Consider the following 19,770-nt stretch of genomic DNA (forward strand, 5'->3'; position numbering starts at 1 on the left):
TTTTATTGTTTTATTGTTTTATCTTTGTGAGCTGCCCTGAGTCCTTCAGGAGAAGGGCGGCATATAAATATAAATATAACTAAACTAAACTAAACTAAACTAAACTAAACTAAACTAAACTAAACTAAACTAAACTAAACTAAACTAAACTAAACTAAACTAAACTTAAGGCAATGTTTGCCACTGCGGATAACAACAGCCTGATTTCATGTGGTCTTCAAAAATATCACTTCACCAAAACAAATTGCTTTCATTGGGGCAGCCTGCTAGGAACAGAACAAGGAGATGTCAGTGAGAGGCTGAAAAAAGTTGTGTCTGCTCACTTTGAATTTTGATTCTCTTTACAACTTGAAGGTGGTCTCTTGTCGATTTCCCTGCAGAAATGCAGCTCTTAACAGAAAAAGAATCCAACATTGCTTTCAAATCTCAGGCTGGGGTTAATTAAAGATTGGACTTTCTATAAATGAGATATTGTCCTTCCAAGTTGCAGATAGGAAAGGGGGGGAAAGGCAAAGGTATTGGAATTGCTTCAGAGTGCTTATCACTGCAGTGTGACTTGACAGGACAATTAAAAGATCTCATATTCTACTGAGCTAAGAACAGGCATGTTCTTATATCGGATAAGCTATGCTAACAAGGTCAAAGACTAATGAAATAGACCTGTTTGAAATAGACCATGCTCCTCACAATTGCTCCCCCCAGCTGCTGCACTGGGTCACTTACCTTGTGAAGATCTAGCAAGCAGTAATCTCTCCAGCCTCTCAGCCACTCAGCCACGTGGACCCCTCTGCAGTTCTGTTCGGGTGTCCGCAAGCCTTGCCCGGCAGGTTGCTTGCTGAAATGGAGCTTCCACCCTAGGATGTCTTTCACTTTCCCCGGGCCCATCTCTATTCCCTTGCATGACACTTTGTAGCCCAGGTAGTCCAGGTTCGTCTTATGGAATCTGCATTTAGACAGCTTGGCATACAGGTTCGCTTTTGAAGAACCTGCCTCACGTGCTCTTCCATCCTTTCTGAGTAAATGAGAATGTCATCTAGGTACAAAGAACTACTTTATAGAAATGCTTGTGTAGCACCTCATTAATCAATTGCATGAACCCTTGTAGTCCAAAAGGCATCACCTTGAATTGATAGCTCCCCAGGGGGGCAGTTGAATGTTGTCCTTCATTCATCCCCTTCCTTAATCCTCACTCGGTAGTAAGCCGCCCTAAAGTCCAGTTTAGTAAACACTCCCCCCCCTTGGCCAAGTGATCTAGCAAGTCTTTCATGAGGGGAAGGGGGTACATGTTCTCCATGCACACACTGTTTATTTCTCTAAAGTCCACACATAATTTAAAGGACCCATCCTTTTTCTCTTTAAACAGCACTGGAGGTGCCACTTGGGACTTTGCTACCTGAACAAAGTCCCAAGCTAGATTTTTGTCTATGGAATATTGTAGCTCTGCCATCTCCCAGGATATTATGGAGTACATATTTGGCTTGGGGAATTTTGTCCCAGCTAGGATTTCGATGGCACAGTCTGTTGGCCAATGAGTGGGTAGGGTACTGCACTCCTCGCTGAACACCTCCACCAAGTCTTTGTACTCTTTGGGGATGGGAGGTGCCTCAGGCAACAGCTCAGATGTTGCCTTTAAGCTCTCGGCCTTTCTCCCACTGTTTCCCTGCCAGCCTGACTCATCATGGTCTCCTTTCGCTGTGCCAGGGCCCATCCTTGACATGGTCACCCACCTGGTTTCCTTTCCCCAGCACACCTGGGGCTCCATTTTGTTAATCAGGATAACCCCAGGATCACCTCTTCCTTCAGGATTTCGTAATGGTTGCCCATCACACGGGCTCAGTTAGATAGATGGGCAACTCCCCCCCCCAACCAGTGATCCATCTACTTGCTCAAACTTCATTGGGTGCTGTGGCCTCTTGCAACCCAAGTTTCTGCACCATACACAAGCTGATTAAGCACCAGGTCTATGAGTTTATTTATTTTATTTATTTTTATTTATTTATTTGTCAAACATGTTTAAGATAACATATAAGTATAAACATGATTTGGAATACAGGATAAGGATACGAATAAATTGGGACAGTAGGACAGGGACGGTACGCACATTGGTGTGCTTACAGACTTCTTAGGAACGGGGTGAGTTCAACAGTAGACAGTCTAAGAGTAAAGCTATGGGGGTTTGGAAAAGTAACTACAGAGTCAGGTAGTGCATTCCAGGCATTGACCACACTGTTGCTGAAGTTGTATTTTCTGCAGTCAAGTTTGGAGCTGTTTACCTTAAGTTTATATCTGATCTGTCCCCGTCCACACACACACATAAACACAGCCAGCCGAGGGTTAAGGAAGCACTTGGCACACACCCAGGTCTTTATCTCCAACTTGGCAGCGATATACACACCGTCTGCCAAGTGCTTTATTTCCACAGAAACAGAAAGATAATATACTCAGCGTACAAGAGTCCAACAAAAATAAATATTCCTCTCAGTAGTTTCGGACAAGGCTTTAGTGACTATCCAAGGTTTATTTTTGTTCGTCACAAGGATCACTGGCCACCACCCTCTATTATATAGTCTCTGGGGTGTGGTCCAGTGACTCAGTTCTAATCCCTAGCATGCCTCTTGAGCTGCTGCAATTGTTTATCACGCCTTCGGAGGCGTGCGTCCAGGAATGATGTCTCTCCCTCACTCTCATCCGAGACACCTGTCTCCCTGCTAATCTCCTCTCCCTCGGCCGGCACCTGAGACAGTGCCAGAGGGGAGGGGCCTGGAGAGGGAGGCCTGGCTGACTCCTCTTCCTCATGCTCAGAGCTTTCTTCCTCCGATGGGACAGGCTCAGAGGGCAGGGCCACAACAATATCTATTGTGTTCTCATGTATTATTGCAGTTGAAGCTGAAGTAGTCATTGACAGGTAGGACATTGTAGCTGATAATTTTATGTACTATGCTAAGGTCAGACCAAATGCGGTGTAGTTCTAAGTTGTCTAAGCCCAAAATTTCAAGCCTGATGGCATAAGGTATTCTGTTGTGAGCAGAGGAGTGGAGGATTCTTCTCATGAAATATCTCTGGACTCACTCAATTGTATTAATGTCCGATAAGCAGTGTGGGTTCCAGATAGATGAGCTGTATTAGAGAATTGGTCTAGGTTTTGTATGCCCTAGTTTGCAGTACAATATTACTGGAGAAGCTTCACAAGATTAGGTTAACAACTCTTAATGCCTCTTTGACAATGCTGTTACAGTGAGCTCTGGCACTTAGATCCTTTGAGATGAGTACTCCAAGGTCCTTGACAGAGTGAGGGTCATCTACGAGGTCATATCCACCCAGCTTGTATTTTGTGTTCTGATTTTTTTTGCCAGTGTGTCAGACAGAGCATTTGTTGGTTGAGATTTGGAGTTGCCAATTGTTTGACCATTCTGACACATAGTCAAGCTCTTTTTGTAGGGTAGCAGCATTGTCAGTGGTGTTGAATAGTTTTACATCATCAGCGAAGGGAACACAGTTGTTTATAATATGAACGCAGAGGTCATTTATGTAAAGTATAAAGAGTGTGGGTCCTAAAATGGTACTGTGGGGGACTCAGCTGTTAACAGGTGCAGGGTTTGATAGGGTGTTCCCTATTTTGACTACTTGACTACTTGAAGGGATCCAGTAATGCCATAAGATTTTAGTTTTAGAAGTAGTTTGTCATGTACCACTGAATCAAAGGCTTTACTGGCATCTATATAAATTGTGTCCATTGCTTTACCCTGGTCAAGTTGTGAAGTCCATATATTTTTGCAGTGTAAGAGTTGCAGATTGCAGGACAATTTTTTTCTGAAGCCATACTGCTTGTTAGAGAATAGGTTGTTTGTCTCTAAGTGGAGGGTAATGGATTGATTTATGATTGATTTCATGACTTTGCAGGTGACGCAACATAATGAGATTGGTCTGTAATTTTCAACTAGGCTGGGGTCACCCTTTTTGAAAATAGGGATGACCGTGGCTAGTGACCATAAGTTAGGCAAGCAGCTGGTTCTGAAAGATATTTTGTAAATTATGCTAAGGTGGTTGAGAGCTTTTTTAAGAAGTAGGCACATAATCCATCAGGGCCAATAGATAGAGATGGTTTTAGGTTCCATAGTGCCTTTTCAATGGCATCTTCTGTAAAATCGACATGTAGTAGCTCGTTGTCATTAGTTGTGGTATGATTAGGAAATGTGGAGCATGATCCGTTGCTGTTTACAAAGACTGAACCGAAGAATGTGTTGAAGAGGTTGGCCTTAACGGTTTCATCATTACAGTCTTTCCCGTTTGGCCCTTTTAGTGGTGGGATGGATCTTGAGTCCTTAAGTTTGTTGTTTACAAAATTATAGAAGGCCCAGGTGATTTTGTGCATAGTAGGTTTTTCTCTTGTTTGCTGTGATAACTGATGCATTCAGCCTTTATCTGTCAGCATAAGGATTTGTAGTGACTTTTGAAGTTAGCTACATAGCCAGTTTTATTTTTGTGCCAAAGAGGGGTTTGGGTTTTTTTTTACTAAAGCTTCCTTATTGTTATGGGTAATTTGTTTTTCCTGGTTTTGGGGGTTATTAGTGGTACGTATAATTTGATGATTCTTTTGACTTCGCGTAAAAAAATATTATAATGGTCTTCGGCAATATTGCAGCCAGTGAACAGACTTTGCCAATCAAGAGATGAGAGGTCATCAGTTATGACATCATAGTTGGCTTTTCTAAAGTTATACTTTGGGATTCCATCATTATGATCGTCTTTGTAAGAACATAAATTGAGACAAAAGTCAAACATGCTGTGGTCACTGTTGGAAAAGGGTTCATTTATTTGTAGACTATAGATTGAGTTTAAACTATTGCAGACAATGAGATCAAGGCAGTTGTTGAGTCTATTGTTGTTTGTTACTAGTTGATCCAATCCCAGATTAGTAATGGCTTTGTACATGGTTGTATGTATTGGTTCTGTTGTACATTCATTTAGGATCCAATTAATAGATAGATAAGAGGGTGTGGGCAAGAGGCTGCCTATGTTAGTAGTGAAGTTACTTTGTTCACATGTACAAGATTGTAATCAGGGGCTCTGTAACAAAATAAGAAGTAAAATGTGTTTAGGGACAGCTCGCATACAATGGTGTCAGGAAGAGCAAGCTCCTGTGTAATTTGAATATTTTTTAGATTTAGGGATTTTTATAGAAGATAGCAACACCACCCCCTCTATGGATTTCACAGTCAGACTGGTAAACATGATAGCCTCTTACTGTGGTAATGGAGTCTGGGAGGGATGAACTCAGCCACATCTCGCAGACAAATATAATGTCGAATATAGCCTTATTTAATAAGAGGATGAATTCTGGTATTTTGTTTATGAGGCTTCTTGTGTTAAGTAGCTTGCTTTTAAGGTCTGTGGCAGTGGATTTTGAGGAAGTTAGGGGCATGCATGCCTAGTATTGGTTGTTGAGGTGGTGGTTGTTGAGACGTGGGCCATTGTTCTTACTTTTAATACAGTCAGCGCGGTAGTCAATATATAAGTCAGTTTCTCCTTGGTCTTGGCGTGTTTTGAGTTCAGCGCATAATTCATGGGAGCGGACTCATTGTAGTGTGGATAGGTCAGGCCTTGAGTGAAGTTTGTTATGGTTGGTGTTGCTTCTGGCATTTGAGTTGATAGTATGTATGAATTTGCATTTATTTTATTTTATTTTTATTTATTTTATTTGATTTCTATACTGCCCTACTCCCGAAGGACTCAGGGCGGTGCACAGCCAAACAATAAAACACATACATACAAAATTTAAAAGTAGAATAAAATCAAATTAAATAATTTTGGCCCCGACAAATTTAAAACCCCAAACTTTTAAAACCAATTTAAAATTGAATGTATAAAATACTAAAAGATATTTAAAAATTAAAAATCTTTTATAAAAGAGGGGGAAAATTAGGCCAGGCCGGCCTGGTGAAATAGTAAGGTCTTTAAAGCGCGGCGGAAGGTGCGCAGATCCGGGATCCTCTGTATCTCTGGGGGGAGCTCGTTCCAGATAGTAGGTGCCCCCACAGAGAAGGCTCTCCCCTGGGGGCCGCCAGTCGGCATTGTTTGGCTGACGGCACCCGGAGGAGCCCCTCTCTATGGGAGTGTACCGGCCGGTGGGAGGCTATTGGTGGTAGTAGGCGGTCCTGCAAGTACCCAGGTCCTAAGCCATGGAGCGCTTTAAAGGTGGTAACCAAAACCTTGAAGCGCACCCGGAAGACCACCGGGAGCCATTGCAGCTCGCGCAGGAGGGGTGTTACATGGGAACGCCATGTCGCTCCCATTACCACCCGCGCGGCCGCACCCTGCACCAGTTGGAGCCTCTGGGTGCTCCTCAAGGGGAGCCCCATGTAGAGAGCGTTGCAATAGTCCAGGCGGGAGGACTATTTGCTGGTTTCATTCTTGTAAACAACTCTGCAGAAGCGTGGAGCACACTGAGCCGTCACTGTACTTGAACTCAGGGCTGTCGTGGGAAAGATTGATGATTTCCTCAGGGAAATAGTTGATGTCTGACAGTTGCTGATGATGTTGCGTACCTTTGTAATATTATCAGTTTCCTTGGTGTCCTCAAGACCAAATAAAATAGCATTGGGATGTTTTTGTTCTTGTTCAATGGCATCTTTGATGAGTAAGAAGATGTTATTTGTTGGGTAGGTGGCTGATTGTTGTTGTGGTTGAGGTTGTTGGATTGGAATAGAATTTTGAGTTGCTGGATGTTCATTTTTCTGTGTTGAATTTTTGTTTTCAAGAGATGCTAAACGTGTTTCTATGTTGTTAAGGGATGATAGCCGTGTTTCCATGGTGTTAATCCTATCAAACATGACACTAAATTTGTCTAATTTGGGTTTGCATGATGGGCAGAGATGAGTAAGTGTATTTGGGGATGTTTGTAGGAATTCGACTACATTTTCGGTTAATCCCAAGGATGTGTGGTAAGCGTACTTGTTACATAGGTAGCATTTCATGGTATTCTTATTCTCCTTGAAGGGATCTGTACATAGAAAGCATTTGGAGGGGTCGTTTTGACATTGGTAGAGATGTCTTTCTTTTTGCTTGGTTGTTTGCTTGGTTGTTTGGTAGTGGATTTTTTTTTTATTAAAAAGTTTTAAAAAAGAAATTTTTACAAACAATTTTCCCACCTCTCCTCCCCACTCCCAACCCAACCCTCCTCCCCGCCCCTGGACTTCCCAGAGCAAAATACAGGGTATAGGATTTAACAAACATAAGCTAACATATGCAAACTATCTATAAACTCCTATCTCCCTCTTGCACTTTAACTCCCCTTTACATGACTAAATATAAGAATTCCCTTAAATATCCTTTTTTTTCATTCATAAGATATTTGAAACTTTTTAGTCCCATATTTATTTTGAATATAGTCAATCCACCTTCTCCATTCCAATATATATCTTTCATTTGAGTGATCCTTCAAATATGCTGAAATTTTAGCCATCTCCACTAAATTCACTACTTTTAGTGTCCATTCTTCAATAGTAGGTAGATCTTCCTTCTTCCAGTGCTGCACCACCAAAAGTCTGGCTGCGGTTATTAAGTTCAAAATCAAATTAGTCTCTATAACCGTACAATCTGTAATTATACCCAATAAAAACAACTGTGGGGTAAACTTTATCTTCTTTTTAAGAATATTTTGCATAATCTACCATATTTTTATCCAAAATGCCTTGATTGTTTTACATGTCCACCATATATGATAATACATGGCATCATCACACTTACATCTCCAACACTTGGATTGTAAACCTGGATATATACAAGCTAACTTTTTAGGATCTAGATGCCATCTATAAAGCATTTTATAAAAATTTTCTCTCAAGTTTTTGGCTTGCGTAAATTTTACGTTTCTAACCCATATTTTTTCCCAGGTTTCCATCATTATTGGTTCCTCAATATTTTGTGCCCATTTTATCATACAATCTTTGACTAACTCCGTTTCTGAATCTATCTCTATCAGTACATTATACAACCTTTTTATGTGCATTTGACCTTGGTCTCTAATTTGTTTTACCAAGTTTTCCTCATTTTGCAAGATACCAATTTTCTGATCCTCTTTCCATCTAGCTTGCAGCTGTCCATACTGAAACCAAGTTTGAATTATCCTTTCTTCTTTTAATACATTCAAAGATTTTAACTGCAATGTGCCTCTTTCCATAATAAGAAGCTCTTTGTAAGTAATCACATCTTGTTTTTGTTCTACACTTATATTCTCTATTGCATGTCTGGGTATTGCCCATATAGGTATTTTATTGTTTAGTTTATATTGATACTTTTTCCAGACACGTAATAACACATTCCTTAATATATGACTTTTAAAATTCTTATCCACCTTTTTATCATATAATAAATATGCATGCCAGCCGTATACCAAATCATATCCCTCTATATTCAACATTCTCTCTTCTGTTGAGTTAGTCCAATCACTAATTGCTGAAAGGGCAGCTGCCTCATAATACAATCTTAAATTGGGCATTTTGAGACCTCCTCTCTCACGTATATCTTGCATTATTTTTTGCTTTATTCTCGGTCTCTTTCCTGCCCAAACAAAGTTACTGATACCCTTCTGCCATATCTTCAAATTTGCATCTTTTTTAAGTATTGGCATCATTTGAAAAAGAAATAAAAACTTTGGTAAAACATTCATTTTTACTGCTGCTATTCTTCCCAACAAAGACAGTTGTAGTTTTTTCCAGTTTTCCATCTCTTTCTGTATTTTTTGCCACAACGGTTCGTAATTATATTTGTATAATTTTACATTTGAAGTCACAATATAAACCCCTAAATATTTAACCTTCTTTACTATTTCAAATCCTGTTACTCTTTCTATTTCTTCTTTTTGATTAATAGGTATATTTTTAGTCATTATCTTTGTTTTCCCTGCATTTATTTTAAATCCAGATACTTGTCCATATTGATTAATTATATCCATTAAACCTATAACCAATTGCACTGGTTGGGTTAAAGTAACAACCAAGTCATCTGCAAATGCTCGTAATCTATAATCATAATGCCTAATTTTAATTCCCTTTATTTTATCTGAACCACGTATTTTATTCAGCAAAAATTCCAAAGTCAAAATAAACAGTAATGGAGACAAAGACATCCTTGTCTTGTTCCTTTTTCAATATTAAAAGTTTCTGTTAAACTACCATTAATTATTATTATTATTTGTATTATTATTATTTGTGCTGTTTGTTTCTGGTATATTGCCTTAATGGATTGTGTAAAATACTCTCCAAACTGCATCTTTTCTATTATTTTCAATAAAAAATTCCAATTCAATCGATCAAATGCCTTCTCCGCATCCAAAAATATAAGCACAGCAGGGACTTGGTTGTTCTTCCCCAAATATTCCAATATGTTAACTATTTGCCTTATGTTACTTTTCATTTGTCTCCCATTTATAAAACCAGTTTGATCATTATGAATCGTTTGTTGCATAACTAGCATTAGCCAATTTGCTAATATTTTAGCAAAAATCTTGTAATCTGTATTTAAAAGTGATATGGGCCTATAGTTCTTTGACTGACTATGGTCTTGATCCTCTTTTGGAATCAAAGAAATAAATGCTGTTCTCCAAGATGAGGGTACATCTCCTCCAGATTGTATTTTAATAAATAATTCCTTAAGTGGTTCCACCATTTCTAACAGCAAATTTTTATAATAAACAGCTGTCAATCCATCTGTCCCAGGAGCTTTACCCACTTTCAACTGTTTAATTGCTAAGACAATTTCTTCTGAGGTTATCGGTTGATTCAACTAGACGATACTTTGCTCTTAACTTTCACTTCCATGCCCCATTAAAGCTCCGGCGCCATTTCCTTTCTCTTTCTTCCCTTAATAATCCAGAAGTATATAATACACATTCAGAGTTAAAGTTTGGTACTTGCAATTATGATCACTCCTGCCTTTGCTCTGCCTGCTTTTGTATCCAGTATTTTGAAAGATTGCTGCAGGGGTGGTTGCGGCGTCTTGTTCTGCTTAAAGCAGAAGCGTCCCTGATCTGGAGCTCTATCGAGCTTCCAGGGAGCTCTCACCCTTCAAGCCCCAGAATTACTCCTGGGGCTCTTGAGGAGCTCTACCCACGCCTGGCTGCTCTTTTTCCTCCCTTTTCCCGAGGGGAAAGTTTCCAAGCCACTAGACAGCTGATTTTCGCTGTTCTAGCAGCTTTAACGCGATCGCGAGACTAGCACTCCGAAGGGAGCTACTGCCAACGCCTGCGGTGCCACCGGAAGTCGGTAGTGGAGTTTTTTCTTGGCATTGTAGATTTGTGTTATAGGTGTGTAGTTGAGTACCTCTTATTTGCTGGTATTCAGTGTTGAATTAATTAATTTTTTTTGCTGGTATCCAATGTTGAATTGATTATCTCTTATTTGCTTGATGATTAATCATGCAGCCAATCAATTAAACAGTAAATTTGCTAATCAGTTAAACATTAAAAATAGTAAATATGCTAATTCAAACAATGTCACTCTAATCAATTAAACTAATCTGTTAATTAACTAGACAATTAATTAATCAGCTAGACAATCAATAAACAGTGTTAATCAAGTAGTTAATAAATCAATAATATTAAAAAATTTATCATTTAATCAATGAGTAATGAAGTAAAGTAGTAAAGTAGGATGAAAGGGTTTTGTAGCATGAAAGAGTTTTGTAGTAATTGACTTTTACTTCCTCATGTAGCTTCTACTGTACTTCCATATGTAGCTTCTGCTGTCCTTTGTGTTTTGTTGGATTATCTTTGATCTTTGAAGTGTCTTTGATGCTGTTCTTTGTGTTCTGTTGGAGTGTCTTCTGGTGGGAGGATTCTAATCCAGTATAGGGTTTAAAAAGGTGGAGGATTCAAATCCAATCCGGTTTAAAATGGTGGAGGATTCAAATCCAATCCGGTGGGAGTTTAAAGGCGATCGAAGGGATTTTTTAACACCAATTCCGGTGAGAGTTTAAAGATGATAGATCAGAGGGATTTTTTTGCCTCATGATTAGAGGGATTTTTTGCCTCACGATTAGAAGGATTTTTTGCCTCATGATTAGAGGGATTTTTTGCCTCACGATTAGAGGGATTTTTTGCCTCATGATTAGAAGGATTTTTGTCTCACTCGCTTTGGATCAGGAGCGTTCCGGTGCTTCGGCTCACTTCGGATCAGGAGCGTTGAGCATTCAGGTGCTTCGGCCGGTCACAGCTGTTGGTAATAGTGGCGGTGACAGTGATGGTAGCAGCATCAGCAGTAGTGGTGGGGCTTCTGGAACCTGCGAGTCAGCAGTAATGGGGATTTGTGGTGGGGATCCGATGGCGGCCTTGCCTGCCTTATATGGGGAATCTTTCTCAGCGGCCTCTCAACTGGGCCAGATAATCAACCGGGCCAGAACTGCAGTTTGGTTTGTGGGATGGGGTGGTTAGCTTCGCAGTTAGTTTAGCAGTTAGTTTAGCAGTTAGCTTAGCAATTTGGATGTGGTTGGCACCTTAGAACAAAAGCTTTACCTCACCTCTCCTCATGCCGGTCTCTGGGTGATCTGGCAATCATGTCCTTCCAAAGTCAATAATCTTTTGTGCCTCAAATCAATCCATTCTTTCACCAAGTAAGCACTGAGGCCTAATAGTACAACTCCCAATCTGGCAGCCCAAAACCCCCTCTGTGTTTAGAATCTTGCAGAATTTTCAAACTTATCCTTGCTTTTTTCCCTTGTCAAATATATCTTAATATTGTTTTATTTAATTCTTCAAAGTATTTTTTTTCCAGTTTTATCGGTATTGTTTGGAATAAATATAATGGTCTCGGCAAGATATTTATTTTTATCATCGTTATTTTTCCTATCAACAACAAGCAGGTTTTTCCACTTCTCCAAATCTGTTTTGATTTGTTGTGCCAATTTATAATAGTTATCTTCTTTAATGATTACACAGCTTGCCATTAATTGAATTCCTAAATATTTAACTATCTTGACTATCTGAATGCCTATCCTCTTCATTAGCTCTTTTTTCTGTGTTTCTGTACGATTTTTAATTAATATTTTAGTTTTTTTAAAATTTATTTTCAGTCCTGCAACCTCACCATATTCTTCTATTTTTTTAAATTAATTTGGATCCAGTTTCTTGTGGATAAAAGGATAAAAACTAAATCATCCTCAAACACCTGTAATTTATATTTTTCCTTTTTTATTTCCATACCTTTAATTTCTATGTCTTATCTATTATTTCTATTTAACACTTCCAATGTCAATATAAATAGTAAAGGGGATAGTGGCCTTTTGTCTTCTCCTGCATCCTTCTCAGATGCTGATGAGATGGATCGCGAGGTAGTAGCCTTAGACCTGGAAGAGGGCCCTGTAAGTGCTAATTTTGCCTTCTTGGAATCAGAGGCTTCTGACCACTGACGTCTGGGGGAGGAAGCATCAGAATTGCTGGAGTGAGAAGAACTACATTCCGTCATCTTTGAATGCTGAAACAGCTCTTATATATTATTCTTGAAATTAGGCCTGGATCTGGGGCAAATCCCAATCCTGGGAAGGACCCCCTCTTTTGGAGTCTTGAGCCCAGCTAGCCAATAGAAAAGGTGGTAATTAGGCCGAAGACTGGAGTCATTCTGCAAGACCCATCTGGGTTTTGGTGCCAAACTGACAATATAGCTTGAAAACGCCAGTAATTAATTGTGGTGGAGGCAGGGGCGGAAATGGCGTGAAACTGACAACATGGTTTCAAGGCACCCTAGCCAACTGCAGCAGTAGCAGAGGGAGAATAGCGTGAGACCAGCAATATGGTCACAAAAGCTTTGATCCCTGCAGGAGCGCAAAACCAACAATACGGTTTACTCAGCGCTAAATCCGGCCGCCAACTCACATAAGACCAAAGCCTCAGTATTTTTGATCCAAGGGTGCTGAGTTCATGTGCCAAAGATGGCTGGCTGAAGAAGCAACCTGCTTCTGTCTCTGTTGAGCACTTGGGCTAAGTAGCGATGTCCTCGGTCGTGGGCTGTCTCAGTGTGGGCCGACAAACCACTGCCACAGCAGCACAATCACCCCTGATGTATCCACAAGGGCTCCAATCTTTTAAACTGCCTTTTTTTCCTTTGTTGAAATGCTCTTGTACAAGTCCAAGCAATGGGAAACTGATTTTGTGTCTCTTTAGGCTGACTGAGTTGAAAAACTGGAGCTCAGCCAGGCGGAAGGGGCATGGCTAAACAAATTCCAACTCAGTCTTTGGCCAAACAGATGATGATAACCCATTACTTGTACCCTACAGAAGCGATTAAGAGGCAAAAGAATAATAAAACACCAGGACCAGATGGGCTACTGGCAGAATTATTTATTTACAATATTTACAAGATACTTTAGGCTCATCAATGTTGGAAGTTTATAATGAAGTATTGTTAGAAGCAAAGGTGCCAAATTTGTGGATGGAACTGCACAGGCCGCTGACGGGCCAAAACAGCAGGGGATTTTGCTCCCCTATCTGGCTTGACTATTTCAGGACTGGAGGCTACCTCAATTAACAGACCTTCGGGTCCATCTGCCATCTTCACTCCTACCGTAGTGGGGCTCCGTGTGGAGGAGAATCAGGGACATGCTTTGTCTCAGGAGCTTTGCAGCATTATTGCTCAAACCATTTCACAGGGCATTGATGCAGCCCTCCTTCAAAGGGGTTTCTTGGGTCCATTGTCATTGGACCCTTCCAGTTCAGTGGCTCTACACCCTCAAGGGCAGTGTTGTGACCCCGGCCCCGGAGGCTGATTTATCTTCGCATGCTGATTTGGAGAATGATATGGAGGAGGAGGAAGCTGTCATGAGCTACGTGCCAGAGGGGCCGTCTTCACTGGTGAGTCAGCAAGAACTGACAGTTGCTGAGGTGCCTATGGACCCCAGCCAAATTGAGGAGGAAACAGAGGCCGGAAATGACGAGGGAGAGCCCCTATTAGATGCAAGAGAGAGACGTAGGAGACGTCGTAGAGAACAGCTATTGCCACGTCCCAAGAGGTGTGGTCAGGAGACGTAGGGCCACACCCTACAAAGTATAAAAGAGGTGTGACTGAGCTGGAAAGGCGTGGTGAACAATTTGTTGGTGTTTTGGATGCAGTGGAGTTACAACTGTTAGTTTGGAGTTTTTGACAAGAGTCTGCATTCCTGCATTAGCCTGCTGGCCATCTGCCAAGACCTTTGGAACATTGCCCAGTAACTATTGGACTGATATACGCTTTGGAAGAGAACTATTTATTAAAGGGCCAGCTTCAGTCTCTCTAGCCTGTGTTTGTTACTGCCGGGCTATTTGAGCCTCTGCAAGGCCACTCGTGGGAGGGGACAGAACAGGCAGCCTGACAGGGGCTATCTCCAGGAGTATCACTCACCATTACCCTCCCATCACAGCAATATTTCGCTCATGGGTGAGGAAGATTTGGGGGAATATGACCTTTCTGAAGATGAAGGTATCACTCCAGACAAGCCAGTGTTCACTGGGCTTTTTTGTCCCAACTTGTTCAAGATCTTATTATTCAAGGCCAAAACAATAGCCAACATGGAGGTAGTCGGTGGGCAGTCTGAGGGTTCCACGGATCCTCAAGACCCTGGTGTCCTGCTCTTCACAGAGCCAGTCATAGCACAGGAGGTTATCCCTTCTCCTAAACTTTTTTGTTGACATCATCCAAAGACAGTGGAATCAGCCTGGATCCATTTCTGCCCCCAGTGGGATGGACAGAAGGATGTATACTGTAAAGCAGAATCTAGAGGAACTCCTGAAATTACCAACTGTGGATGTTCCACTGGCCAATCTGGCAACCGCTAACCTCCTTCCCTCTGACTCGGCAGAGGGCTTAAAAACCAAGGAGTGGAAGGCAGAGCTATCTGCTCGTAAGATCCACCAGGCGGCTGCCTGGGTGATTCGATCAGCCACTGTGGCATCCTTTTTCACTAGGACGTCACTAATACGGCTTTGTCAAATGCAGGCCCGAGCATCCCTGAGGACACCAGGCTGCATCAAGATATTAAGCTGATGGCAGCAGCAAAGTATTCAGCAGTCACGACCCTCAATGCATCAATGCCTCTATGGCATTGGCGTCTAATGTCACCTCCAGGAGCCTTTTATGGCTTTGACATTGGCAAGCCAACATGAAATCTAAATGGAGACTGGCGTCTGCTCCCTTTAAGGAAGGCAATCTCTTTGGGGAGGTTCTAGATCCTAGTGGAAAGCAAAGACCAGAGGAAAGCTCTTCCTTACATGTACATGCTGCAAAAAGGGGATTGAGGGTTTTTTTAGGGAAACTTTTTGATAGATTTTTAAGGGATTTTAAGGGGCGGGAGGGTTGTGTGGGTTTGGGGGTTAACCCACAGGGGGAGGGGTCCGGCCCAGCTGTCAGTGGGGCCATGGAGGGTGCAGATTCCGGGGGTAAGGGGGACATCAGAGTCCATTCTGTCGAGGGCTTCTCTATCAATGTGTTGAGTGGGAGGGGCAGATATGGCGGGAGCAGGGGGCCACATCATGTGGTGGGGGCGCACACTCGCTATCTTTGAGCGGTGGCGCACCCCAGTCCTCATAGCCCTTCTTGCACCCCAGGCTGTTCAGACTCTCAGGGCCCGAGCCTTCAGCTGTTGTTGTGCAATGCCAGGTCCATGGTAAATAAAGCCCCCCTCATTTGCGATCTTATTCAGGAGGGGGGAGCGGACTTGGCAGGTATTACGGAGACCTGGTTGGGCCATGAGGGGGGGTTCCCCTCGTGAATATGTGCCCACCAGGTTTCCGAGCATTCCATCAGCCGAGAGCTCAGGGCAGGGGCGGGGGGGGGTGGCGGTTATTATAAAGGAAAGTCTTGATCCGAGGGAGACCACTGTTCCACAGATAGCCGGATGTGAGTCCCTTTTTGTGAAGTGGGGTCGTAGAGTACAGATGGGCTTGTTGATCACGTACCTGGCTCCCTGCCGCGTGGCAACGGCCCTGCTCGAGCTGCTCAAAGTCATAGCTGAGGTGGCGGTTGGTACCCCCAGACTTCTAGTCATGGGGGATTTCAACCTGCCATCGGTCGGCGAAACGTCTGAGGTGGCTCGAGAGTTCATGGCTTCCATGACGGCCATGGACCTTACTCAGTTAATTCATGACCCTACTCACATGGGTGGACACACTCTGGACTTAGTTTTTGTCTCTGGTCAGTGGTCGAGTGGCCTTGATGCAGGGGATATAGTCATTGAACCCTTGTCATGGTCTGACCACTCGCTCCTTCGACTGGACTTTCTAACCGCTACACCCCGCTGCAGGGAGGCGGAGCTGACCAGGTGGTTCCGCCCGAGACACCTGATGGATCCTGATAGGTTCCAGATGGAGCTTGGGCCATTTCCTGAGACTCTGGCTTATGACTCGGCTGATGACCTGGTGGCTGCCTGGGATAGTGCGGCCGCCGGGGCTTTGGACCGCGTCATGCCTTTGCGGCCTCTGACCCGGCACCGAACTCACCTAGCTCCTTGGTTCTCCGAGGAGCTGAGGGAGTTGAAGCGCCGGAAAAGATGCCTGGAGAGTAGTTGGAGGACCAGCCGCTCTGAATCCAACCGAACACTGGTGAGGTCTCATATTAAGACCTACCTAGTGGCGATAAAAGCGGCGAAATCTAGTTATTTTGCTGCTCTTATCGTGTCATCAGATAATCGCCCAGCCGCCCTGTTTAGGGTGATCCGCTCCCTCCTCCATCTGGAAGCGCAGGATGATCCCTTGCAGGGTCGAGCTGAGGATTTTGTGCAGTATCTGTATGACAAGATCGCTCAGATTCGGGAAGGCCTGGCCTCTGACTGGGTAAGTCCGGACGGGATGACTGAGGCAAGTCTTGAGAGTGTTATCTGGGAGGAGTTCGATCCTGTGGCTCCCGAGGACGTGGACAGGATCCTGGGATGGCTGAATGCGACCACATGTTTATTGGACCCGTGTCCCTCCTGGTTGGTACTGGCTTCCCAGGAGGTTACATGAGGCTGGCTCCAGAGGATTGTTAACGCTTCTTTGACTGAGGGGGTCCTGCCGGCCGCTTTGAAAGAAGCAGTGGTGAGGCCCCTCCTCAAGAAGCCTTCTCTGGATCCGGCTGTATTGGCTAACTATCGTCCAGTCTCCAACCTTCGCTTTGTTGCGAAGGTTGTTGAGAGTGTGGTGGCGCGGCAGCTTCCCCGGTACCTGGATGAAGCTGTCTATCTAGACCCGCTCCAGTCCTTCTACCGACCTGGGTAAAGCACGGAAACGGCATTGGTCGCGTTGGTGGATGATCTCTGGAGGGCTCGGGATAGGGGTTGCTCCTCTATCCTGGTCCTGTTAGATCTCTCAGCGGCTTTTGATACCATCGACCATGGTATCATGTTGCACCGGTTGAAGGGGCTGGGGGTGGGGGGCACCGTTCTGCGGTGGTTCTCCTCCTACCTCTCTGATCGGTCGCAATCTGTGTTGACAGGGGGGCAGCGGTCGACCTCGAGGTGCCTTGCGTGTGGGGTGCCACAAGGGTTGGTCCTCTCGCCCCTTCTGTTCAACATTTATGTAAAGCCGCTGGGTGAGATCATCCGTGGCTTTGGAGTGGAGTTCCATCAGTACGCTGATGACACTCAGCTGTACATCTCCACCCCAGGCCACCCCAACGATGCCCTTGAAGTGATGTCCCAGTGCCTGGAGGCCGTGTGGGCCTGGATGGGGAGAAACAGGCTCCGACTCAACCCTTCCAAGACCAAGTGGCTGTGGCTTCCGGCGTCCCGATATAGCCAGCTGGTGCCATCGCTAGCTATTGGGGGCGAATCATTGGCCCCCACGGAGAGGGCTCGCAACTTAGGCGTCCTCCTGGATCCATGGCTGTCTTTAGAAGAGCACATGACGGCTGTGGCCAGGGGGGCCTTTTATCCGGTTCGCCTGATACGCCAGTTGCGCCCCTTTCTGGATCGGGACTTCCTACGCACGGTCACTCAAGCACTCGTCACTTCCCGCCTGGACTACTGCAATGCTCTCTACATGGGGCTCCCCTTGGGGTGCACCTGGAGGCTACAGTTAATCCAGAATGCGGCCGCGCAGGGGATTATGGGAGCGACGGGGCGCTCACATATGACACCTCTCCTGCGCGAGCTGCACTGGCTTCCTGTGGTCTTCCGGGTGCACTTCAAGGTGTTGGTGACCACCTTTAAAGCGCTCCATGGCTTAGGGCTGGGTTATCTGCGAGACCGCCTTCTGCCACCAATTGCCTCCCACCGACCGGTTCGCTCACACAGAGAGGGCCTCCTCAGGGTGCCGTCGGCCAGACAGTGTCAGCTGGCAACCCCCAGGGGGAGAGCCTTCTCTGTGGTAGCACCCGCCCTCTGGAATGACCTACCCCCTGAGATACGCATGATATCAGACCTCCAGACTTTTCGTCGGGCCCTGAAAACACACCTATTCCATCTAGCTGGGCTGGCTTGATCCCATCCTCTCAGTTTTAATTGAATTTGGTTTTAATTGGGTTGTTTTTAATATCTTGGGCCGAAATTATTTAATTGTTTTTTAAATTGTTTTTAAATTTTATATGCAATGTTTTATCTTGGCTGTACACCGCCCTGAGTCCCGCAGGAGAAGGGCGGTATAGAAATAAAATTATAATAATAATAAAATTATAATAATACAGGAGACCAGAAAGAAGGACTACCCCTTCTATCGCAGGCAGTCCTTTCGGGCCCCTGAGTCTAGGTTTAATGCCCTGGCCTATCAGAAGACATATCCCCAGAGTATAGACCACTCCCAGGACAGTTTGTCCTTTCGAGATAGGGCCAGACAGTCGCAGGCCAGATGACCCTTTTGAGGAGCCAGCAACCGACCCTACCACCGGACAAAGTGACTGTCTATCCAGATCCCCATTGGCGCTGTCTAGGGAAGTTTGCCAGCCGATGGCAGGAAATGAGTACTGATGCTTGGGCATTACAAACAGGCTCACTCTAGAGTTCTGCTCCAATCTCCCAAGAAGGTTCATCCAATGTTCAGTGCCCAGGGACGCCACCAAGAGGTCTCTGATGGAGGCCAAGATCCAGCACCTGCTGGCCATACAGGCCATAGAACCAGTGCCAGCAAAGCAGCAGGGTCTTGGCTTCTATTCGATCCTCTTTCTGGTCAAAAGAAATCGGGGGGAAGCAGAGCCATCTTAGATCTAAAGAAGTTAAATGTACACATAAAGTACAAACACTTCAAAATCCAGCCCCTGCATTCTATCCTGGGTTGCATCAGACAGGGAGATCTCTTAACATCAATAGATCTCAAGGAGGCTTACCTCCATGTCCCCATCAGACCATCCCACAGAAGGTTTCTCAGGTTCTGCTACACAGAGTTTCACTTCCAATACAGGACCCTTCCCTTTGGACTTTCTTCAGCCTCCAGGACCTTCACTAAACTATTGGATGTGGTGGCGGCTCACCTTCGGGTGAGACCCATCAGAATACAATGTTATCTGGATGACATATTGATTCATTCGTCGTCCCCGCTGTAGGTGAGACAGACCTTCAGCTCATGGTCCAAATGCTCCAGGAGCATGGTCTTTCCGTGAATCTGGAGAAGAGCCAAATGACACCCTCTACCAATCTGATACATTTGGGAGCAAGGAACAATACCAAGAGCTGTCAGGTCTTCCTCTCCCAAGAATGTCGATCCAGCATAAGAGCCATAGTGGAACAGGTCAAATCCCTATGATTAGGAAAAATGATCTCCTGTCTGGTGATAATCCCTTGCCCAGGCCCTGCAATAGCTACTGTTACCAAGTCAAAGATCTGGGCTCAGCAATTCCAACA

The 19,770-nt window shown here is 44.1% G+C and overlaps 1 protein-coding gene across 1 annotated transcript in view; it reads left to right on the forward strand.

Annotated features, from left to right (window-relative positions):
- Window positions 1-19,770, forward strand: part of TSPAN7 (tetraspanin 7) — a 343,808-nt gene that overhangs the window by 232,761 nt on the left and 91,277 nt on the right. The window lies entirely within an intron of this gene.

The sequence above is a fragment of the Pituophis catenifer genome, unplaced genomic scaffold (genome assembly GCF_029215685.1).
Source record: "Pituophis catenifer annectens isolate HBS135680 unplaced genomic scaffold, rPitCat1.0.hap2 SCAF_4, whole genome shotgun sequence".
Lineage (NCBI taxonomy): Eukaryota > Metazoa > Chordata > Lepidosauria > Squamata > Colubridae > Pituophis > Pituophis catenifer.